Raw genomic sequence first — 26,480 nt, 5'->3', positions numbered from 1 at the left:
TCTTAGCCTCAGTGCAGGTCAGTCAGTCCAGGGTCTTACATTCTATGATTTTTCTCTCTTTCTGCAAAATCCTGCAGTCTGGCGAGCAAGATGAATGATGCTCTCCACACTTGACTCAGATGGGAGTCGGGGCACATGGAGTACTGGGATGCAATGGATGTCCACAATCTCGACATGTGGGGCTGGAAATACAGCAGGAAGACATAGGGCCAAACTTACAGCACTTACAGCACCAAATCAGGGGAGGGATATATGGCTTAGCATCACTGCGGTAGACCATTACCTTGACCTTCTCGGGCAATGTGTCACCCTCGAAGGCCAAGATGAAGACACCAGTGGCAATCTGGTTATTCCTAGGACTCCGAGGGACTCTCTGGACGAAATGAACACCGCGCCGCTCTAAATTGGTGTGAAGTTTGTTGTCAGACTGTGGAATATAATACCCTGGACCATTTTTAAGCTCTCATGGGGCATGATGGTAACAGAAACATCCCCCAACTTGCCACAAGCGATTTATGCCTATGATTGGGCAGAGTATGCTGTTTTTCTCAAAACTGACCCAGAGCGCAGACTTGTCCTCCAAATGCTCCACAAAAAACTGAGGCTTCATGGGCATGAAAGATTTCCTACCCACTTTCGTACATATGAGGTACCAGGGCGAATAAGCTTCACTGCCATCCATAGCCTGGCGTTCCTCCCATGGTGTGGCCAGGGAGGGGAACGATTTGGCGTCATATTTCTTAGCACTGAAGTTAGACTTTGCCCACTTAGAGACTGCTGGCGGCGGACCACTAACAAGATATGACGTACTACGCTTCATGGTGTCATCCGCCCTGATGCCACCCACTCCGACTAGGGGACCTCCCCATGGGCGTCGCCCAGCTGCAGAAAAGGCCACCTGGGAGGATGGCCATTGCCAGGAGTCCCGATGCCCCAGGGTGACGGGCATCTACTCCTTGGCGTACGAGGGGAACCGGCGCAAACGCACCCTGTGTTGTCAGGGGGCTTCAACCAACAGGGTACTTGGCGGCCCCACCACAACGGACTGGCTATCGTGCTGGATATGAGGTGCAAAGAAGCCCACGGTCATCGTCGGCACGGAAAGTGACACTGTATACTGCATGGTGGGAAACGCACCCAGGAAGGCGTCGTCGCCCAAGAGATGGAGAATGAGCAGGACTGCAATGCGACGACGAGGAAGTTGGCTAAAGATCTCAAGGCACGATGGACACGATGCACCATGTAAGGCGCTCTCCCCCAATTGGCTCGCTCTTCAGGAAAATTTTGAAAAATGAAGGTTAAACCCTACAGGGGACCACCACAAAGGCCGAAACGTGTGAGACTCTTTTCAGTCGCATCTTACGACAGGCAGGAATACCTTAGGCCTATTATATCCCCCAGACCCGCAGGAGGATGTACCGCTAGATGAATACTGGGCTGATCTCCATGTTCCCCTCGCTCACACGACTCGCAGACATTTGAAAACATTCGCACTATTCAATGGCTTACACTAGACGCAAACTGTTTCGATACACTAATTCCGTCCCGGAGGGGAGAGGGGGGGAGGGGGGTTCGGGATGGCGGCAGGAAGGGCATCCAGCCATACCCTGCAACTAACACTGCCAAATCAATAGTAACACCGCCGACCCCGGATGACGCGGGACAAAGGCCCCAAGGCAGAAAGAAATAAAAATTTGTCTTTTGGCTGAAGCCCATTGATATGTTTGTGAAATGGTGCATGGTAGTGGCTATGGGCTTTCACACATATGTTTATAATGTCACAATCTACCTGGAGATGGTGTGTTCATGACTGATAATTGATGTGTGGTCAAATGTCAACTACAGCCGTGTGCAAATCATGATTATTCATGCATTTTAGTGTTAGGAAGTTTTCTGAAGTTCAAGTGGACTGACGTTTCAGACAAAAGGAGAGTAGCAGATTTCGAAATGTGGACTCACAGGTCGTTACATCGGATAAAAAGAAAGAGGTATCGAATCGAATAGAGCCATCACTGAATCGTAAATTTGGCGTGAAATGTGATGGGAACAAAGGAGATAAATTTTGTACAGTGAGACGAGGCTTGACTACAGCACAGACCGGCGTTAGAGAGCATCAAACCAGGCTTCAGAGTAAAGAGCACAAGATCAACAACAAACAGGATACGATATATTAAGTATCTTGAGTGATATGCAAATGGCTCGGAGAGTATTTGAGTCATAGAACCCAGAACATGAATGTTAGGCGATTGTGACGGGATGTACGAGTAGTTTTAAATTTCTGGAAAGAACGGCAGATTTGTTTAAACGTATTTAAATGCAAGATAATGTAAAGCAAATCATTTAGTAGACAAATTTAACGGTGAACACCAGGAGCACATCATATTGTTCGGACATATATTGGTAATATGAAGAAGGAATATAGAATGTGACGTAAAATCAAGTTTAGGGCAAACGACTGGGAGATATGTTGAAAGTTTCTGGTAAAACGACGAACATATGTAAGGGAAGTCGTACATACGGTTCAAAAGCAAACAGTTCCACTTTTCCAGTGCTAGGAGCCAGATAAGCATAGCAGCACAGATGGACCGGATTTAGAAGGATAATCGCAGCAGATCGGTATAGCACGTACGTAAGTGTAACAGTAATGCTCGGTGGGCATAAATGCTGATCTCTGGAACAAATGTGGCGTAGTTGTCAAGAAACCCTGTCAGCTTCAATTACAGAACAGCTGTTCGAGGAAGACTGCGCTGCTTTATCACCATCGTACTTCTGATTTCTGTTGTCGGAGAAGGGTTAAGAGAGATTACTGTGCATACAGAGAGGCATGTAGGTACCATTTCTTCCCTTGTGCAATATGCGAATCCGTTGACAAGGTGAAGAGTCGCAGTTATTGGTGCAAAGAACGCTCCGTTATGCACTGCACAGTGGCTGTCAGTTTATACAGATTGGTGAGAAACAGATTGTAAAGCTTGTAAGCGTGTTGCAGTGTAGACTGTGCAGGTAAATAACTGTTAAGAAAAGAAATCAGTACGTAGCGCCGTTTCTGACTTCGTTGACACTGAAGTTAGCCAATCTGCACATTGCACTAAAAAATTCAAAAGGGCCGCCAGAGACTCTCAAAATGTGGTCTTCGTTTGGTTTCCTGAAACCGAAAAATAGAGCGAAACTAAAATTGAACATGATATGGTAGTGGCGGAGGGTACGCTGTACCACTACCTGTCGTTTCCCGTCCTGTCCCATTCGCAAATAGAGAGAGGGAAAAGCAGCTGTTTGTAGGCCTCCGTATGAGCCCCAATTTCTCGTATATTATCTTCGTGGTCCTCACGCGCAATGTAGGTTGGCGGGAGCAGAATCGTTCGGCAGTCAGCATCAAATGACAGTTCCCTAAATTTTCGCAATAGTATTTCCCGAAAAAAACACCGCCTTCCCTCCAGGGAGTCCCATTTGAGTTCCCGAAGCATCTCTGTAACACTGTCTCCTCTGAATTGCTGCTACTTCTTCCTTCAATCTAGCTTGGTACAGAACGAAATACTCGAGCAGTAAGCAAGAATACGTCGCGTCAGCCTCCTATATGCGGTTTCCTTAACAGGTGAGCCACTCTTTCCTAAACTTCTCCCAGTATACTGAAGTCGACCATTTGTCTTCTCTACCATAATTTCCGCATGCTCGTTCCATCTCATATCAATGTGCAATATCACGCTCAGATATTTAAACGACTTGACTGTGTCAATAGTATATCGTAATACCGTTTCCGAAAATTACAGGTTCGTTTCTCCCACTCATCTTCATTAACGTATATTTTTCCACCGAAAACTGGGTGGTAGGTAGTCAGAGAGCTCACAGGATAAGTATGTGATTGTGGATGCGGTCGTAAACAGTTACTGTGAGTTGGACAATGAAACACAACTTTATTTTTCTAAGAACCACATATTTACACGTTGCTTTAACGGCTGAAGGCCTAGTTAAAGAAAACTTGAGATACTTTCTGGGCAGAAGGCCCAAAACCACACCAAAAACAAGAACGGCTGAAGGCCTGGCTTAGAAATCAAAAGCAATTAAGTTAGAAGGTAAAAAATTTATTTTACAAAAAAAAACCAGCTTTGGAAAACAATTAGCGGCTGAAGGCCTACGCTCTACCTCTGAAGGACCACTATAATTGAAACACCTTAATAAACAATTTTTCTAGCCAAGAAATTTCTTTTAATCTTAAAACAGAATGGCGGAAAGTCTAATTAAAGAAATATTACACGGCTGAAGGCCACAAACAAATTTGAAACAACGGATGAAAGCCTGAACAACAAGCCAGACAAACAATTTAAAGTAAATCTCTTCCTTCTTATAAAAAAGAATTTTCCTTTAAAGAATACACGCAGCTGAAGACCTTATTAAAAGGGGTTCACGTACGTCCTCGGCTGAAGGCCGCACATAACACATTAAACAACTAACAGCTTAGGACCTGGGTTACAAACAATTTCAGATAGAACCAGATTTAACGAAATTTTAATCTAACACGACTGAAGGCACTTTATGTAAAATTTGAAAGGAACTGAATTAATACATGGCTGAAGGACTCGCCCAATACTTGAAACTAAAATTAAAATCACAGTCTAAAACAAACATAACAAAGTATGCTCAGAAGTGCTCCAAGGATCGGCCTGAAGAGGTAGCTCAAACGTAAGGTGAGGTGAGGTGAGACAGGCAGGCAAGAGTTGAAGTTAAATAATCGGATGACAACCCGAACTAGGCATGGCCTAAGGACTGACCAACAATTTAACCAATTACCTTCTGTCCGACCAATGGCACAACGATGGAAAATACGAGCTGAGGACGAGGATACAAACAGCACAATGTCTTCAGAAATTGGCGTCAAAAAACAGCCAGGGGAACAATGACCTCTCTACGCAAAATATGAGCCAAAAACGTAAACGCTGTCGAATTACACGCCGTGCCAGACAGCATCAACATGACGAGGAAATGCACACTGCCGGAAAACTACACTAACGACCAGGGGTAACTGGGGCGTTAACGGCCACAGGGCAGAAAATACCGCTGGTGCACTTCACTGGTAGGTAACAGTCAATTTAATAATTAATCACAGTATAGGAAGACGGCCGCAAGATTTCGCCAACTCCAACACATCATACGTTGCTGCTAGGCCGAACGGCCCAGGGAGCAACAACCCACAAATGAAGGAAGAGATGTCACAGTAGTTGAGGTTTAATAACAGGTTAACTGATCACTCAACTTCAGCGTCCAGGTTCGATGGGCAACGAACTTTGTCACTCTCGCATCTAGCGCCTCACGATCCGACAGCTCGTGCACGCCGCCAGCGGTCCCAGCCTGGCGTAGCGAGCGTAGACTTCCTCACTTCTCCGGCGCAACTGGCTCACTACATGCAACACGCAGATAGCTTTCAAATAGCTGCTCATTCAAAACCACACAAACCACACAAGCTACACACAGTTCCACGAAAACACTTTCACAAACAACTCGAACTATACCAAAACCAGTGTCTGTGGAACAACAAGGACGAATCAGAAGTCGACACACACGGCGAAACCCAGAAGCGGTCATCGACCAAATACACGTCGTCCGATGAGACGACCGACCAAACGACCAACCACAGTCGACCCCACTCAGGTTATGTGTGTCGGCAAAGGTTGGGCGAGTCATGGCTGTCCGGACCGGGCTCACTGCTGCTCTGTCCCGACTGAACTCCTGACACACGACGACCCGGAAATACTAGCAGTCGCTCCAAAGATGAGACAACAGTGTCCTCATCGATACGCGCTTCTGACGCCACTCACGGCCGGCAAGCCAGCAACTTAGTGACGCCAGTAAATCGAATAATAAACGGGACAACAGTACCGCAAAGACAAGATGTCAAGCAATAAACGGCACGAACACGAGCCACGCACGGCTCATCCACATTCAGGGCCAGCTGCCATTCATCACACCTACTGGAAATTTTGTCTTAGTTGTCTTCTATCTTCCTATAGGCACTCAACTTCGACACCTTGCCGCACAACACGGCATCATCAGCAGAAAACCGAATATTGCTACCCACGCCGTCCGCCAAATCATTTATGTATACAGAGAACAATAGTCGTCCTACCACACCTCCTTGGGGCACTGCTCAGGATGCCCATGTCTCCAAAGAACACTCGCCGTCGAGTACAGCATATTGAGTTCTATTATTTAAGAAGTCGTCGAACACTTATTGTGAACTTATTCTCTATGCTCGTACATCTACATCTACATGGATAGTCTGCAAATCACATTGAAGTGTCTGGCAGAGGGTTCATCGAACCACATTCACAATTCTCTATTATTCCAATCTCGTATAGCGCGCGGAAAGTGTTGTGGTTGGCAAGAGAGCCAACACCGTTTTACTAAAGGAGGCAGAAATGCGCGCGTTGTAGCTCACGCAGGCTGGCGTGAGGTGTGGAACAGGACAAGGAAATTAGAATTTAGAAGAACGGACGTAGCTGGTGGAATAATTAACTTTAATCCATTAATGATGAACGTCGCTCTTGACGGTACATGATTCACAATATCAATAGTAACTGAATTTGGCGCCTTGCTAGGACGTAGCAAATGACATAGCTGAAGGCTATCATAAACTATCGTCTCGGCAAATGAGAGCGTATTTAGTCAGTGAACCATCGCTAGCAAAGTCGGCTGTACAATTGGGGCGAGTGCTAGGGAGTCTCTCTAGACCTACCGTGTGGCGGCGCTCGGTCTGCAATCACTGATAGTGGCGACACGCTGGTCCAACGTATACCAACGGACCGCGGCCGATTTAAAGGCTACCACCTAGCAAGTGTGGTGTCCGGCGGTGACACAACATTCCTCCCCCGCAAATCGGCGTACGCTGGTGGCATAACGCTTCCACCCGCCGTGGGGAGGAATCCATGTTGACGTATGCGACGAGGTGGGGAGCCGAACAACAGGCTGTGTCACCCGCACCTTGCCATTCGGACCGCGGGAAACGCCTGAAAACCTGCTCCAGGGTGCACGCCAACATGCGGTGTATGCGCTCGCAGAGAGACAGGAGGGGTCGAAGGGTCGACCTCCGTCGGGCCGGGGCACCCGACGGGCGAAGATGACATATGGTCCGGAGCGGCCAAGAGTTCTATGTCGGAGGACAACTGGTCACGGGAAGCGATCGGCGGCGCGTGACCCAGGGAGGCGCCCGGCGGCTGCAGCGAAGCGTCCACTGCGGGCGTCGCCGGCGGGAGAACAGGCGGCGGCGGCGGCAAAATGGAAGGCAGCGTCGGTAACACCTGAGGCTGAGCCAAGCCAGTAGATGGGTCCCCAGGGCGCTGACCGGACGGCACCGTCGCTGAAAGAAGACGGGGAGCGGCAGATCCCGTGCGACGACAGAGGCGCAGCTGATTGAGATGCCGACGCACCTCACCAGAGGCCCCCAAAACCAGACACATAGCGCGGCTGAGGCAGCGAAGAATGCGCCCTTCCAGCCAACGCTGTGAACCTCGATAGTAGCGATATTAGACAACGTCGCCTGGAGCAAAAGCAGGTGTCTGCCGCTGCACAGGAACCTGATGCGGCGGATGTAGCAAAGACATCAAGGTTCGATGATGACGACTGTGGAGCAACTCAGCCAGTGAGCGACCATCTCGGGGATGAGAGAGATACGAGGACAAAAAGAGCAATAACGCGTCCTCCCGAGAATGCGACTCTTTCAACTTCAACATCTGTGACGAAAGTCCTGACCAATCGTTCAGCGGCACCGTTTGGCTGTGGCGAAAACGGCGCGGACGTCAGATGTTGAATACCATTGGCCTTGCAGAATGACTGAAATTCTGCGGACATGAATTGTGGGCCATTGTCGAAAACAATAGTCTCTGGAAGACCTTAAATGCATAAGATAGCTGATAACGCTTGGATGGTGGCAGATGACGTCGTGGAAGACATCCGAACAACAAAAGGAAAATTACTGAATGAATCTACCACAGCCAACCATCGAGCATTCCAGAATGATCGATGTGTAAGCGTTGCCAAGGGGAAGTGGCTTTTGGCCATGCAAAGAATTTCTGCGGTGGTGCTGATTGTTGTTCGGCACACACCATGCAAGAAGAGCACATATTCGTAATCGCGGCATCGATTCCGAACCAAGTACAGTGCTGACGAGCAAGTTGTTTCGTTCCCACTATACCCCAATGTCCTTGGTGGAGAAGCTTTAAGACAGAGGACTGTAACGAAGGTGGTACCACGACTCTGTACTGATCATTATCAGAACGCAACAGCAAAACACCACGTCGAACAAAAAGTCTCTCCTTGTGAGCAAAAAATCGGCGAACCAACGGATCCCCGATCCGTGACTTTGACAAAGACCATTGCGTAGCAACAAAACGCAAAACGGTAGCGAGGACAGGGTCAGCAGCTGTGGCTGTAGCTACACGACGAAAATCGATCGGAAACGATTCGACCACGTCATCGGTTTCCGCATCAATGAACATGCAAGCAAGTTCGGAGGAATCGAATGCTCTATCTTCAACAACAGGCAAACGGGACAACGCATCGGCGTTTCCGTGCTTAGCAGTGGACCGATACAAGATATCGTAGCGGTACTGCGAGAGGAAAATAGACCAGGGAATTAATATGCGCTGTACGTGGAGGTACAGGCTTGTTCGGATGAAAAAGCGATGTCTAAGGTTTGTGGTCTGTGATGATGGTAAAGTGACGACCATACAAGAAATCATGAAACTTTGTAACACCAAATACGAGAGCCAATGCTTTTTTCTCGATCAGTGAATAATTTCTTTGCGCAGACGAGAGCAATTCGGGTGCAAAGGCAATAGGGCGATCGTGCGATCCATCTTTGTGCGCAAGCATAGCACCGATCCCGAAATCCGATGCATCCACCATCAACAAAAGGGGCTTCTGGGGATCGAATGGCGCAAGGCAAGTATTGGAAAGCAACGTCGATTTCAACTGGCGAAAGGCGCGTTCGCATTGCGTCATCTAGACGAACGCAACACCTTTACGGCGTAAGCGATGAAGCGGAGCTGAAATGGAAGAGGCGTGTGGAACATATCGGTGATAATTGTAGATATTTCCCAGCACACTCTGTAGCTGCTTCAAATTCTGCGGCGAAGGCAAGTCTTGTACGGCACGGAGGTGCTCGGGACTGGTATGTATGCCTTGGGCATTGAGTACATGTCTCAGGTATGGCAAGTCACGAGCAAAAAACACACATTTGTCCTTCTGCAAGCGAAGACCATTTTGTCGCAAGACCTGAAATAATGTTCTGAGATTGACTAAATGTTCTTCTTCCGTCTTTCCAGAGATCACAATATCGTCCAGATAGTTTGCTGCAGTAGGGACCGACGCACAAACTGTTTGTAGATATTGCTGAAACAATGCAGGGGCGGATGCACACCCGAATGGCAGTCGTATAAACCGATACAAACCAAGATGCGTGTTAACCACCAAAACGCTCTGGGATTCATTATCCACCGGTATTTGCAACTACGCATCTGCTAGATCCAACTTCGAAAAATATTTACCCGGGCACAGTTTGTCGAAAAGATCTTCCGGGCGGGTAAAGGACAAGTTGCAATCACTAGTTGTGAATTCACTGTTGCCTTGAAGTTCACACAAAGTCTCAATTTTTCGGAAGGTTTTGGCAAAATTACTAAGGGTGATGCCCAGAGAGAAGCCTGCACACGTACAATTACACCTTGTGATTCCAAATCGTGTAATGTTTTTGCGACCTCATCACGCAATGTGTGGGGATCATTGCACACTCTGAAAAATTTCGGTTGCGCATTTACTTTCAGTTCCAAATGTGCTTTATAGTTCTTAGCGCAACCGAGGCCCTGTGCAAAAATGTCGGCAAATTCTTCACATAGACGAGAAACACTGTCTGAAGGCACGGTCTGGTTCACTGATAGGACCTGATTTAGTATAGACAAGTTAAACAACTGAAATAAATCGGAACCAAACATGTTCACTGCAGAAGAAGAACGAAGGATGTAAAATGATACAAGTTTTGTTTGTCCTTTGTATGTCACAAGAAGGCTGCACAGTCCTAACACAGGGATCTCTTGACCCGAACAGCTAATTAACCTAAGATTTGCGGCACACAACGGAGGCCTGCCCAGCTGTTTGTAAGTGTCTTGATTGATCAGTGAAACTGTAGCCCCAGTATCGAGCTAGAATGTTATCACTTTGCCGTTAATGTCCAAGTCCACAAAAAGTTTGTTGTCCTGCTGATGACAAGAGTGACTGTCTCATGCAACGTGAACTGACACTGGTACAAAATCACTTATGACTTGACGGGAGTTCCGGCGATGTTGACGCACACTATTTGTGGGACGAACACAGTCACTGTTAGAGAGAGTGGCACTGGGCAGAGTGGAATGAACTACATGAATTTCCATGGGCGAGGTTTCGCGAGCCTGAGTATCCTTGGTTCGATTCCGATTCCAGCGTGAAGCAAAGGGCCTGGAATGGTTTTGAGCTTCCGATCTGAGCTTTTTCTGGCAAACACTCTGAACATGTTCTTTTTTATTACAATAAAAGCAAATAGCTTGGCGTGACAGGAAATTATCATGCGAATGTCTAGTAGCGCACCGCGGGCAGGATTTGAGCACTGCATTTGCTTGCCGGCGCGGATCACGTGGCTGAGAGCCTGGCGGCAGTGGCACGGCTGGGCGCGAGGGCTGTTTACTGCTCAGTGCAGCTCGCCCTGCAGGCCGGTTAACCTGACACATGCCTGGTGAAGTTTCAAATGATTCCTGAGCAAAGTCAAGTGTGTCCTGCCGATCCAATATGTCCATTACTTGTTGAAGGGAGGGATTGACTAGTTTCAAAATCTGTTCCCTCATACGAACATCAGAAACTTTCTGTGCAATTGCATCACATACCATAGTATTTGAATAAGGGAGTCCACATTGACACTCAAAAGCACAACCCCTAGTAAGGCCTTGCAAGGTTGCAACCCACTCCCTATTAGTCTGACCTGCCATACGTTTTGTAAGAAAGAAGGTATACCATTTCGCAACTACATTGACTGATTCTTTGAATAGGCATCTAATGCAGACAAAATTTCTTCGGATGACAGAGTTGCTAAGTCGCGTCGGGGAAATAATTTGACTATCACACGGTACGCGTTCACCCTGAATGATGATAACAACAAAGGCTGCCACTCGTTACCTTGAATTCTGTAGGCGGCGAGATGAAATCCAAATTGGCGTGACCACTCCGTCAAGCTTCCCAGTGCAGCATCAAAAGGTCGAAAAGTTGGTGCAACTGCGTATTGTGGCTGCGTTAGTGGTGGAGCGGCTGCTGCCGCATCGCTTTGCATCGCACGTTGACCCTGGACGAGCTGTCCAAGGGCATCCAGTAAGGCCTGCGTCTACTGATTCTGTAAGCGATGAAATTCGGACAGTACATCTGGAGATTGTGGTGAAGCCATTACACAAGTAAATCAGGGCAATATCGATAAGAACGCGGTTTTGCCTCGTAGCCAACGTTGTGGTTGGCAAGAGAGCCGTTTTACTAAAGGAGGCCGAAATGCACGCGTTTAAGCTCACGCAGGCTGGCGTGAGGTGTGGAACAGGACAAGGAAATTAGAATTTAGAAGAACGGACGTAGCTGGTGGAATAATTAACTTCAGTCCATTAATGATGAACGTCGCTGTTGACGGTACATGATTCACAATATCAATAGTAACTGAATATGGCGCCTTGCTGGGTCGTAGGAAATGACGTAGCTGAAGGCTATCCTAAACTATGGTTTCGGCAAATGTGAGCGTATTTCGTCAGTAAACCATCGCTAGCAAAGTCGGCTGTACAACTGGGGCGAGTGCTAGGAGGTCTCTCTAGACCTACCGTGTGGCGGCGCTCGGTCTGCAATCACTGATAGTGGCGACACGCGGGTCCAACGTATACTAACGGACCGCGGCCGATTTAAAGGCTACCACCCAGCAAGTGTGGTGTCTGGCGGTGAAACTACAGAAACACTTACATCTTTCCGTACGGGCTCTCATTTCCCTTATTTTATCATGGTGATCGTTCCTTCCTAGGTAGGTCGTTGTCAAAAAAATATTTTCGCATTTGGAGGAGACAGTTCGTGATTGGAATTTCGTGAGAAGATTCCGTCGCAACGAAAGACGCCTTTCTTTTAATGATGTCAAACCCAAATCCTGTATCATTTCTGTGATACTCTCTTACATATTTCACGATAATACACTCCTGGAAATGGAAAAAAGAACACATTGACACCGGTGTGTCAGACCCACCATACTTGCTCCGGACACTGCGAGAGGGCTGTACAAGCAATGATCACACGCACGGCACAGCGGACACACCAGGAACCGCGGTGTTGGCCGTCGAATGGCGCTAGCTGCGCAGCATTTGTGCACCGCCGCCGTCAGTGTCAGCCAGTTTGCCGTGGCATACGGAGCTCCATCGCAGTCTTTAACACTGGTAGCATGCCGCGACAGCGTGGACGTGAACTGTATGTGCAGTTGACGGACTTTGAGCGAGGGCGTATAGTGGGCATGCGGGAGGCCCGGTGGACGTACCGCCGAATTGCTCAACACGTGGGGCGTGAGGTCTCCACAGTACATCGATGTTGTCGCCAGTGGTCGGCGGAAGGTGCACGTGCCCGTCGACCTGGGACCGGACCGCAGCGACGCACGGATGCACGCCAAGACCGTAGGATCCAACGCAGTGCCGTAGGGGACCGCACCGCTACTTCCCAGCAAATTAGGGACACTGTTGCTCCTGGGGTATCGGCGAGGAACATTCGCAACCGTCTCCATGAAGCTGGGCTACGGTCCCGCACACCGTTAGGCCGTCTTCCGCTCACGCCCCAACATCGTGCAGCCCGCCTCCAGTGGTGTCGCGACAGGCGTGAATGGAGGGACGAATGGAGATGTGTCGTCTTCAGCGATGAGAGTCGCTTCTGCCTTGGTGCCAATGATGGTCGTATGCGTGTTTGGCGCCGTGCAGGTGAGCACCACAATCAGGACTGCATACGACCGAGGCACACAGGGCCAACATCCGGCATCATGGTGTGGGGAGCGATCTCCTACACTGGCCGTACACCACTGGTGATCGTCGAGGGGACACTGAATAGTGCACGGTACACCCAAACCGTCATCGAACCCATCGTTCTACCATTCCTAGACCGGCAAGGGAACTTGCTGTTCCAACAGGACAATGCACGTCCGCATGTATCCCGTGCCACCCAACGTGCTCTAGAAGGTGTAAGTCAACTACCCTGGCCAGCTAGATCTCCGGATCTGTCCCCCATTGAGCATGTTTGGGACTGGATGAAGCGTCGTCTCACGCGGTCTGCACGTCCAGCACGAACACTGGTCCAACTGAGGCGCCAGGTGGAAATGGCATGGCAAGCCGTTCCACAGGACTACATCCAGCATCTCTACGATCGTCTCCATGGGAGAATAGCAGCCTGCATTGCGGCGAAAGGTGGATATACACTGTACTAGTGCCGACATTGTGCATGCTCTGTTGCCTGTATCTATGTGCCTGTGGTTCTGCCAGTGTGATCATGTGATGTATCTGACCCCAGGAATGTGTCAATAAAGTTTCCCCTTCCTGGGACAATGAATTCACGGTGTTCTTATTTCAATTTCCAGGAGTGTACAATACGTGCTGCCTTTCTTAGAACTTCCTCGATACGCTCCACCAGTCCTATCTGGTAAGGATCCCACACCGCGCAGAAGTATTCTAAAAGAGGACGGACAAGTGTAGTGTAGGCAGTCTCCTTAGTAGGTCTGTTACACTTCCTAAGTTTCTTGCCAATAAAATGCAGTCTTTGGTTAACCTTCCCCACAACATTTTCTATGTGTTCTTTCCAATTTAAGTTGTCCGTAATTGTAATACCTACGTATTTAGTTGAATTTACGGCTTCTAGATTAGACTGATTTATCTTGTAACCGAAGTTTAACGAGTTCCTTTTAGCACTCATGTGGATGACCTCACACTTTTCTTTATTTAGAGTCAACAGCCACTTTTTGCACCAGATATTTTATCTAAATTGTTTTGATGTTGGTTTGATCTTCTGATGACTTTACTAGTCGTTAAACGACAACGTCATCTGCAAGACGGCCGTTCAGATTGTCTCCCAAATCGTTTATATAGATAAGGAACAGTAAAGGGCGTATAACGCTACCTTGGGGAACGCATGACATCACTTCTGTTTTACTCGATGATTTTAAGTCAGTTACTACGAACTGTGACCTCTCTGTCATGAAATCGCAAATCCAGTCACATAATTGAGACTATATTCCATAATCACGCAATTTCACTACGAGCCGCTTGTGTGGTACAGTGTCAAAAGCCTTCCGGAAATCCAGGAATACGGAATCGATCTAAAATCCCTTATCAATAGCATTCAGCACTTCATATGAACAAAGAGCTAGTTGTGTTTCACATTAACGATGTATTCTAGACACATGTTGACTGTGTGTCAATACACCGTTTTCTTCGAGGTAATTCATAATGTTCGAACACAATAAATGTTCTAAAATCCTGCTGCATATTGACGTTAACGATATGAGCCGGTAATTTAGTAGATTACTCCTAGTAGCTTTGTTGAATATTGGTCTGACCTGTGCAACTTTCCAGTCTTTGGGTCCGGATCTTTAGTCGTGCGAACGGTTGTATATGATTGTTAAGTATGGAGCTAATGCATCAGCATACTCGGAAAGGATCCTAATTAGTATACAGTTTGGACCAAAAGACTTGCTTTTATTAAGTGATTTGAGTTATTCACTACTCCGAGGATATTTACTTCTCATGTTGGCAGCCGTTCTCGATTCGAATTCTGGAATATTTACTTCGTCTTCTTTTGTGAAGGTATTTGGGAAGGCTGTGTTTAGTAACTCTGCTTTGGCATCGCCGTCGTCGATAGTATCTCCATTGCTGTCGGTCAGAGAATGCATTGATTGTTTCTTGCCGCTAACATACTTCACATAAGACCAAAATCTCTTTGGATTTACTGCCAGGTTTCAAGACAGTTTCGTTGTGAAAACTGTTATAAGCGTCTAGCATTGAACTCCGAGCTAAATTTCGAGCTTCTGTAAAGGATAGCCAATCTTGGGGATTTTGCGTCTGTTTAAATTAGGCATGTTTGTTTCGTTGTTTCTGCAACAGTGTTCTAACTCGTTTTGTGTACCAAGGAGGGTCAGCTCCGTTGTTTGTTAGTTTATTTGGTATAAATCTCTCAATTGCTGCCGATACTATTTCTTTGAATTTAAGCCACATCTGGTCTACTCTTATATTATTAATTTGGAATGAGTGGAGGTTGTATCTCAGGAAGGCGTCAAGTGAATTTTTATCTGCTATTTTGAATAGGTATATTTTTCGCTTATTTTTCGAGGATTTAGGGATTACATTATTCAGTCTCGCTACGACAACCCTGTGTACACCAATCCCTATATCGCTTTTGAAGTTCGTTATTAACTCAGGACTATTTGTTGCTAAGACGTCAAGTGTGTTTTCATAACCGTTTACTATTCACGTGGGCTCATGAACTAACTGCTCGAAATAATTTTCAGATAATGCATTTAGCACAGTTTCGGATGTTATTTTATGCATACCTCCGGAATTAAACATGTATTTCCGCCAACATTTCGAGGGTAAATGAAAGTCACCACCAACTATTATCGTATGAGTCGGGTACGTGTTTGAAATGAAACTCAAGTTTTCTTTGAACCATTCAGCAACTGTATCATCTGAACTGGGAGGTCGGTGAAAGGATCCAATTATTATTTTATTCCGGTTGCCAACAATGATCTCTGCCCATTCTACCTTAGTTAACAGCCTGCAATGGGGTACGGTATCTAATACTTTCCGGAAATCTAGAAATATGGAGTGTTCCTGTTGCCCTTCATCCATACTTCTCATATCTTATGAGAAAAGGGCAAGCTGAGTTCCGCTCAAGCGATGCTTTCTAAAACCATGCTGATTTGTGGATACAAGCCGCTTAGCCTCAAGAAAGTTTATTATACATGAGCTGAGAATATGTTCAAAGATGCTGCAGCGGACAGAATTTATCATCTATGTCAGAGCAAGCCAGAGCGTGTCAGAAACAAGTCACCCCACATATACAATTGATTCCTCGATGGGCAATGAATTCACCTTCTTCAGCTCGGATGCACAATTACGTGTGACCCCCTGCGGGAATCTGTAAGTACCAATCATGGAGGACATGGTAAAGGGCTGCCGATAGGTGGCGCTAGGTTGGAGTGTAAGTTGGTCGAGAGGAGTGCCGAGTTGGTCCACGCAGTAGCGCTGAACACTGTCTCGCTGGAGTAGAGGATAACGCAACTGCTTAGTAAACAGAGGATCCCGGGTCCGGCACACATTTTTACTCGTCACCGCGGTTTCCTCGTAAAGTCCCAATGCAGCTGACATCGATATTCCCTTTCCCTTTCCTTTTCCTTTTCCTTTTTCTTCCCCCCCCCCCCCCCCCCCTAGGACCTTAAATTTACATATTTCATTTATTATTGTGGTGCATTTTTTGATCAGGGCAAGTCTCTTCACTTCGGTAGGATCGTGGTGTCAACACTTTTTTGCCTTCGCTATTTGTTTGTCGTATGAAGGATGTTCACAGATGCAGTGACTGTTTGTTCAAAAAGAGGCGGTCTAGCGATCTATCGTCACAAGCCTTTAAAAACGAATGGAATGACAAAACAGAGGCAAGACAACTCTCAGCATTTACTATGTCGTCGCATGAGCGACGGTAAATGCGAGTATACTATGAAATGATACTAGAATACCATGCAGAACGAATATAAAGATTTAGATGATAGCGAAAAAACAAAAAATTGCAACGAACGACAGACAGCATTCATTGTTAAGCTATCAAGAAGCGCTTTGTGCTAACTTTGCAGGCATGCAGCACTTGAAGAAAGTGATGGCACGAACAGAAGGATTTCTGAAGTCGCACGCGTTATTCCACTGTCATTTGCAACTGTTTTCGATGGAACTTAACGAAGAGTATGGATACGCTATATATTACAGCAAAGTAGTCAGCCCTCGGTAGCTGAATGGCCAGCGTGACGGATTATCACTCCTCCGGGCACGGGTTCGATTTCCGGCTGGGTCTGGGAATTTTTTCCGCCCAGGGACTGAGTGTTGTTCTGTCATCATCATCCTCATCGACTGCAGGTCGCCGATGTGGCGTCAACTGTCACAAAGCGAACGGTCTGCCCGACGGGGGGCCCTAGCCATACGAGTAAATAAATGAACCTGCAAAGTACGTAGGTTAAGTGAAAGGCCATGCCTGGAACGAATTTTCCGTTTAAAATCCTCTTATTGTTGATTTTATGAAGGAAGAGAGTGCAGGAACGAAAATTAGAACATCCGGATTGGATTGCATATCTTGCATTTTATGTAGACTTTACTACATACAGCCCAAAGTAAGACTTTCAAGGTGAGACAGAATTTCTTTCTGAATTGATGACGATGCGTTTTAAAAGAGAACCACGATGCAGAAGGGACACATTCCGACAAACACAGTGCAATTCCCTAAGATTACTGTCGTTAAAGAAAACACGAGGTTTGTAGTCTTTAAAGAATTACACGGATAGTTTGGTAAACCTCTTGATGACACTGTCTATCTTACATATGCTTTCAAACTGCTTTCGACACCTTTTGCCGTTTCCGATTAAGGTACCTCTGTGCTACATCTGCATCGTCAGATCTAGGCGGTTGACGTGCAAGATATTCCCATTTTAATGACAAAACTTACTACGTCAAAGAATTAGTTGGCCTTTGGCTGTGCTGCGACGAGGACGCGCTGTTTGTGTTCCTGCCGCGGAGCGAGCGCTCGTGTTGTTTACGTCGTACTCGGCCGTTTCGCGATTGCCGTACTCAGCATATAGATCACTATGGCGCAGCAATATAGAAAATCAACTCTCAAATTTACGTTACGCAATGAATTTGCACGGCCCAAAGCACTCGCAGTCCAACGATTTCTACGAGAAGAAGTTAAAATCCCGGCGACCGACATCCTCGGCATTCACTTGTCCATTGTGAGGAGTATTGTATATGTCAAGATCATCAACGACGCAACATGTGAACGGATCCTTCGAGACGCGAAACAGGGCCTCCGTTTCTGCGATGCTGATGGCAATGTGGGGACTGTGCACGACGATTGTTCTGGCATGGGACTTCGCACGATGAGAATTTTCGAACTTCCTTTCGAACTACCGGCGGAGGACGTCGTGACAGCGCTGCGCCCCTACGGCACGGTGCATGATCATATTGCGGAAAAATGGACGCAATTCCAGACATATCCTGTGCTGAACGGAGTCCGCCACGTCCAAGTAGAACTTAAAAGACATGTACCTTCATATATGAATATCGGAGACTGCCGGGCCATCGTCATCTACGATGGGCAACCGAAGACCTGCTCTGGTTGTGGGAAGGAGGGACACCTCAGATTAGAATGTATCCAACGTCGAATCACTCAACTGCTGCCGGCTGACGCGGACCCGCCATCGCAGCCGACGCTGCTTTCCGTGACTTATGCAGCAGCCCTCACGACAGCTACTACTTCACCACGACAGCCGACATCCACTGTTGGGTCGCGGCTCCATCCTCCAATATAGGGCGATGATGACACACCCGTTCCACAAGCTACGGGTTCAATTCCGATGCCGCCGCCCCCGTCGACGGATAACAACAGACATGACGATAGCATGGCCGTAGACTCACTTATTGTGCCTACGGCTGCCTTTGTGCCGGAACATCGTGAATCTCTGCCATCGTCTGACACAAAAGGACACACCAGGAAGCAACGCTCTCCGAAGCGACGGACGGAGGCGTAGAGCAACTTCCGAACGGGATGCGACACAAGCTCCAGAGGACGACGACTCCTCCTTAAATGACGACGCTACCACAGAGGTAGCCGCCATTTGCTGCAGTGTGGCACCACCGAACGAAACTGAGGACAAACCACATATATCTAAAGTGACAAAATCGGATGCAGATATGCAGGACAGATGCTCCCCACTACCTTCTGGAGTGCAAGCACCCATGCCGTGTCCTGAGGAAGCTAGGGAAGCCGATCTTGCTTTGAGTTCCCCGACGTGGGCGGATGACCACGACGACGACGGAACCATGCAAGTTACGCCAACAGGGCCCACGCCATTGGCGCCGGCTCTCTAGAAAGGACTGCAGGTGAGGTTTGGGGGGATGCGGAGGTGTCAATACAGTCAGAAGCGTCATAGGTAATTGCAGTCTTAATGGATAACTTAACACCAGCGGTTCGGCAACAAGCTTATCGTATCGCCACGCTTAACCTCAACACGATACGAACGGCAGTGAAGATCCAGTTGCTGCGTGAGATGCTTCGTTCTTCGGCTGTTGACACTGCCCTGTTGCAAGAAGTGACATATGTCTCACCGGCGAACCGGAATGGCAGCCGTACGGCAATACTAGTGCGCGACGGAATTGCCATCGAAGAAGTGACTTACCTTCCGTCAGGAAGGGAGCTGGCGATCACAGCACTAGGCACGCGCATCATTAACATTTACGCTCCATCAGGAACTGACCAACGCCGCGATCGATCGCTGTTCTACTCGGGGGACATCGCCCCCCTCTGTATCAGTCGCTTCGATCAATATATCTTCGGCGGCGACTTTAACTGTGTGCTTCACCCCAAAGACCAAGTCCCACATTTCTCGACTGGTTCGAGATCTGCTTTTCACCGACACGTGGGAGACAGTGCACGGTGACCGTCGCGGGCCGACACACCTTACTAATCACTCAGCCAGTCTCCTAGACCGTATTTATGTCTCCTAGACCGCTCTAGCGCCGGGAGTATTGGACGCCGAACGCTGGCCGCTTGCCTTCTCCTATCATAGCGCTTTCATATGCACACTCATTCTACAACAGCAGCGGATATGGCGCAGCCGAGGACCCTGGAAGCTGAATGTGGCACATCTTCAAACCCTGGAATGCCGTCCGATTATCGCCAACACATGGCTGGATTGCGAACGTCGTCTCCCCCGATACCCTTCGACTCTAGCATGGTGGGTGGACTGTGCAAAACCAGCGTTTCGGCGTGTGCTAACACAATTCGGAAAAGATATCGCAACTTGGCATCGTCACACATTGGAATTTTATTACACGATGCTTCGCGAACTCGACATCCAACCACCATCTCCAAACCGACAAATGGAAAGCCGCCGAATTAAAGGTAAAATATTGTCTCTTACGAGGAAACGATTGGAGGGGGTCGTAGTGCGATCGCGACGTCAAGACCGAGTGGAAGGAGAAAACCCGTCTATGCATCACATCGTGCTCGACAGCCGCCGACGCCGACAGCAGCTGATCACGGACCTCGTATTGCCAGGTGGTAGGGTCGTAATGACTTAGGCGGCGGTTACGGAAGCCTTTGCAGATCACTATCGCCGGTTTTACGACGAGATGAATACAGAGGAAGCGGAAGATCACGACATACTGCAGCACGTGACGCACACCCTTGACAATGCAGCAGCGGCGACGCTGATAGGTGGACTGACACGGGACAACACCGAGGACGCGCTTAACAAGGGAGCACTCAACAAATCTTTCGACACCTTTTGCCGTTTCCGATTAAGGTACCTCTGTGCTACATCTGCATCGGCAGATATAGCCGGTTGACATGCAAGATATTCCCATTTTAATGACAAATCTTTTTACGTCAAAACCACGGATACTGCAATATACGCCGAGCAAGGTAGGGCAACGGTTAGCACATTGGACTCGCATTCGGGAGGACGACGGTTGAAACACGTGTCAGGATACTCCGATTCAGGTTTTCCGTGCTTTCGCCAAATCACCTCACGCAAATGCCTGAGTCGTTCCTTTGAAAGGGCGCGGCCGATATCGTTCCCCACCCTTGCCTAATCCGAGGCTGTGCGCCGTCTGTAACGACATCGTTGTCGACAGGACGTTAAACACTACTCCCCTTGTCCTTCTACACGGTTACACGATAGGGGTCACGCACAGGCGGGCTGTGACGTCACCGTGAACCCCCTCACGTTGCCTTACTGCACTGAATCTCACAGGCACACGAAGCACGCATGTTTAACTCGTACGCAACTATTAATGTAATCGCCGCGCGGGATTAGCCGAGCCGTCACAGGCGCTGCAGTCATATACTGTGCAGCTGGTTCCGGCGGAGGTTCGAGTCCTCCCTCGGGCATGGGTGTGTGTGTTTGTCCTTAGGAAAATTTAGGTTAAGTAGTGTGTAAGCTTAGGGACTGATGACCTTAGCAGTTAAGTACCATAAGATTTCACAATTTTTTTATTAATTTAATCGAGATTTTCCATGGTTTTAGTGTATTATTATTATTATTATTATTATTATTATTATTGTGTCCGTGGCTCGTGGTCTTGCGGTAGCGTTCTCGCTTCCCGTGCACTGGGTCCAGTGTTCGATTTCCGGCGGGGTCAGGGATTTTCTCTGCGTCGAGGTGATTGGGTGTTGTGTGTCTTTCATCATCATTTCATCCTCATTCACTCCGAAGTCGCCGTAGTGGCGCTAAAGAACTTGTGGAGCGGCGGCTGAACCGCCCCGCGAGGGTTCTCCCGGCCACCAATGCCATACGCTCATTATTATTGTTATTATGTGTAACGGTGCAATGGTGTGGTAGTGCTGGAGTTTAAAGACGTACCTAATAACACTCCAATGAATAAAGCATTCTTTTATTACACCCATATAGTTAAACAGAGAAGTCATTCAAGAGGTGAAACCCCCGTTAGCCTTACAACAGAATCGATTAAATAATTTTTATAACGCAAAACTGTGATTGCTGAAGAAATTAAGCTGTTTTCAATTGAAACATTCATTCCCCCTTTATCTTTAAGAAACAACCAATATTAAAAGCAGCTAATGACTCAGCATTACATGAATGTACTGGGTCCACCTTCCTGCATTTAGCACAGGGTTTTAAAGGGTCCATAGATATTTGTATAAAAAACAAATCCCGTCAACTGCTATGGCAGACAGAATTCGCACAAATCACACTAGTAATTAACAAGAAAAGATTTAAATTTACGCACTGAGTTCATCTTCCTAGATATCAGAATAAATAATCTTGAAATCACCACGGGTAATCTTTATACACAAGACAAGTCGCATATTACATTGAACTTATACCTCATACGTCAACATTGCTCATGTACGGCCGTCCTCCCGCAATGTGAACGAGACCTTTATCGACAATAAATAAATAAAGAGGTAAACAGTATTGAAATGAATAGCACATAATGTAATAAATGTAAGGCTGGTCGGAGCGGCCGAGCGGTTCTAGGCGCTTCAGTCTGGAACCGCGCGACCGCTACGGTCGCAGGTTCGAGTCCTGCCTCGGGCATGGATGTGTGTGATGTCCTTAGGTTACTTAGGTTTAAGTAGTTCTAAGTTCTAGGGGACTGATGACCTCAGATGTTAAGTCCCATAGTGCTCAGAGCCATTTGAACCATTTTGAAAATAAATGTAAATATGATTCTTGTCAAGGCAAACATGCCCATACAAAACCATATGGACTCTGTATAAAAACCACACGGCCTACTGAAACCAGCTGATTTACTCCAACTCTGAGCAGTGAATACGCCTTTGCAAGCTGTAACGGCCACTAGAATCCACATACACTAAACAACTGCAAACGGCCGTCTCGACCGACGTCACCTTCTTTTTATGCGGCTGTTTGACGTCGCTCAGAGCCGACAATTTGGAGGGCGGTGGTATGCTGCTGCTCAATGGGCCACTAGGTGAAGCTCTGCCCACTTGTTCCAGCAACGGTTTGGAACCTCCGGTTGACGGACCGTGTACCCCCCGAGCAGTCAAACGGATCGCCAGGACAAAGACTGCAGCCACTCTTCCTCGGCGGTCGCTGTCGCAGAGAGAAGTTTTCGTCATCCATTTCCGGAAGGCTTCTCACGGGCGCGTCCAGCAGTACCGGCGCGGCCGATCTCGAGAGCCCTCTCAGCCCTTTCGTCCGCCGGAGGCACCACTCAGAGGGGAATTCAAAGTGGCGCCCGCTGGCGCCGCAATCGAGCCGTAACACTTTCATTAAGCCTTATGTCACATTGCTTTTTCTATAGACGATAAAACGCTACTGTAAAGTCACTGAAGAACGTCAAGCGGTTTCACCATGTAATGGTACTTGAATTACGTAACCATTACGGCACCTCAATTCAACGTCTCGATACCAGCAACTTCTGCTGTGTTTCTGTAGAATCGTTAACATATTTATGTGACAACATTGAGATTTGATTTCATTAATATAGAGGTACTTTGATACATCGATATGTTTATATTGCAATGATATTATTATTATTATTATTATTATTATGAGAATTCTTTCTTTTGTCACTATGATCTTTGACGTACTTGTAACTCTGAATTTTGGGCGCGTAAGCAGTTATTAGAGTGAGTCAAGTCTTGGACGTCATGTTGGAAATACGCAAATTGCAGTCAGTATATAAAATGTCAACTTTAACAGTGAGGAAGATATTTTCAAGTATGTTTTATTTTGTGAAGTGACATTGCAACAAAAGTAATAAAGAAGAAGTGTAACTTAAATTCGGAGTGCTGATTATTTTTTTACATACCATTGTGCTAACTTTCAAAGGTTTAATCTTCAAGAATGGTTTGTGAAACACATCTATAAAACATTTGAATATTGCAGGATAACACCTAGGCCTCTTTGCATCCGAGCTTGGAATCATCACTACCTAGATTTTCGACGATAGAGCCATGAATTCACAACGAGACCAGCGTGGGAAACACGAAAAGATGAGTGCCTAGTTTATCCATTATTTCATGAAATGACTTTATTAACTGTGCTCTAATGACACCTGGCACATAATATAACTTTGTTGTTGCCCGAAAATGCAGTACTTAGCAGCGTGAGCAACACCACAATCATAATTAAATTTTGACCTTTGTTGTGGTAGGGTTTTTAGAACCATTTCGGAGGGAACTTTTTTTCTGCTTGAAGGAGCTCACAATGGCTTAGAGCTCATAGCCACACAGACCTGCTTCACAGAGGACATCCCAACCCCATATAAAGTCATTTTCAACTCGTTAAATGCGCTAACAGGTTTGCTTTTTCTATTCTGGAATGTTCTTCTTCTTCTTCTTCTTCTTCTTCTTCTTCTTCTTCTTCATCGTGGATGGATCACTTAGGACCACGAGTAATCAACGTTTATTGGCCCAGTATTCCTTCATAAGCAACAAATGGGCTAGATTTCGTTGCGTAGACCACGTATGTCGGTTAGTTTTTCGCTCTTATTCCTCAAAACCCCGTATATTTGTGATTTTTCTGATTTCATTTCTGTCATGTAGATTTAGAGACCCTAATTCTCGCATGTCTTTTTCCGTCTATTTGTACCAGGTCGGCCTTGTAGTTTTGTTCTTTAAAAAATGTACGGTTTTTGTGCGTTAACCTCTTTGAGTACATTCTTTCTAAATGTCCCATGAATTGGATTGTTCTCATGCGCATTGTGTCTTATTTTGGAGATATTTTTATATAGTTCTACATTGGGTTTTGGATAATGTACACCATCTTTAGTTCTTGGTCCTAGGATTTTCCTCATTATTTTACGTTCTTTCATTTCTAGTTCTCCTTTTAGTGTTCTGTGTTGAAGGTTTAGTGCCTCAGATGCGTAGAGAGCTTCGGGTTTAATTACTGTTGTGTAGTGTTGTATTCTGCAGTTCCACGAGAGACTCTTTTTATTGTAAATGTATTTTGTTAACTGAAACGCCGTCTCATTTTCTGGACTCTTGATCTGACAGATTTCTTTTCATTACAATTTTCTGCAATCCATTCACCTAAATATTTAAATTCTTTTACTCGAGAGATGTAGTTATTACCAACTTTGAGATCAGGAGGTGCATCTTTGATGTCAGTCATAAATTTTGTTTTTTCAAATGAAATTTGTTATACAATTTTTGCTGCCTGCTCTTGTAATAATTCTAGCTGTTTCTGTGCATCTGTAATTTCTTGTGCGATCAGTGCCATGTCATCAGCAAATGCTAAACAGTCTAATCTATGCCCTTACGTCTTGGTCCCAGTCTGTGTGCTGGTGCACCTGCTTTTGTTCATTCCCCAACAACTTTTTCAAGAGCACAATTGAAGAGCACTGGGGACAGTCCATCCCCTTGTCGTAATCCTGTGTCTATTTCAAATTCTGTGATCAATTCTCCCATTAATTGTACTTTGGGTTTGATCTCCATGAGTGTTTCTTTTATGATGTTTGTTGTCTTTTGATCTAGTCCAAATTCTACTAATGCTTGAAATAGGGATTCTCGGTCTACACTGTCATATACTTTTGTAAAGTCGACAGATGTGATGACATAGCTTTTGTTGGAAGTACTATGCAAATATTTCATCGAGTTTTTCAAGTTAAGTATTAGTTCTACGCATGATCGACCTTTTTTGAATCCACCTTGGTATTCGCCTAGTTTTGAATCCAGCTGAGGTTCTGCTCGGTTTAGTAGGGCTTTAGACAGAATTTTGTATGTTATTGACAATAAAGAGACTCCACGATAGTTGTTGGGGTCTGTTTTACTTCCTTTTATGTACAGAGGACGTATGATTGCTGTCTTCCAATCTGTGGGGATTTTTTCAGTTTTCCAAATGTCATGTACAATTTCTTTGAGTTTTGCAGTAAGATTTTCTCGTGCGTTTTTCCATAATCCTGCGATGATTTGGTCGTCTCCTGGTGCTTTGTTAGTTTTCATTGACTGAATTATCTCTTTAATTTCCTGTAAACTTGGTGGCTTTGAGTCCGGGTTTCGTTGTGTGTGACGGAACTAAAATTTTTCTGCAGGCTTTTCACTATTCAGTAATTTAGAAACGTATTTTGCAAGAATGTCACAGTTTTCGGTGTTGGTATGGGCTGTTTCCCCATGTTCATTTTTGAATTGGGGTGATGGAGGAAAGTACTTTGTTAATTTTTGTTTGAATACTCTGTAGAAATTTCGGGAATTGTTTTTCTTGAAATAATTTTCTGTGTCTTGCAGTTTTTTGTCTTCGTGTTGCGTTGGGACTGTTCGTATTGCTTTTGTGATTGTTTTTCTGGCATCTTTGAGATCTTCCAGGGTCTTTTGATTTTTTGCTGCACAACCAATTTTGCCACGCCTGTTGTCTGAGATTTATCAGTTGGCAAGTTAAATTACGGACTTTCTCATTTGTTTTCTCTGTTAACTCTCAGTTCGCTTACTACTTTTGCCATTTTTTCCTTGTTGATAGCTTTTATTCTGTTGAAGCGGGTGTCCGTTCGAAACACACGACAGCAAAGTCCTGACAAAAGATAACGCTCCATAACATAAGCAACGTAAAGTCGCAGCCTTTAATATCTTCAGATGACCAGTTAATACAGCCTCCTTTCATAACCACTTGTTGACAGTCAGAATAAAGGGCCCTGCCGCGCGGAGTGGCCGCACGGTTGGAGGCACTATGCCACAGATTACGC

The sequence above is a fragment of the Schistocerca serialis genome, chromosome 8 (assembly GCF_023864345.2).
Source record: "Schistocerca serialis cubense isolate TAMUIC-IGC-003099 chromosome 8, iqSchSeri2.2, whole genome shotgun sequence".
Lineage (NCBI taxonomy): Eukaryota > Metazoa > Arthropoda > Insecta > Orthoptera > Acrididae > Schistocerca > Schistocerca serialis.
Note: the sequence above shows the minus strand (reverse complement) of the source record.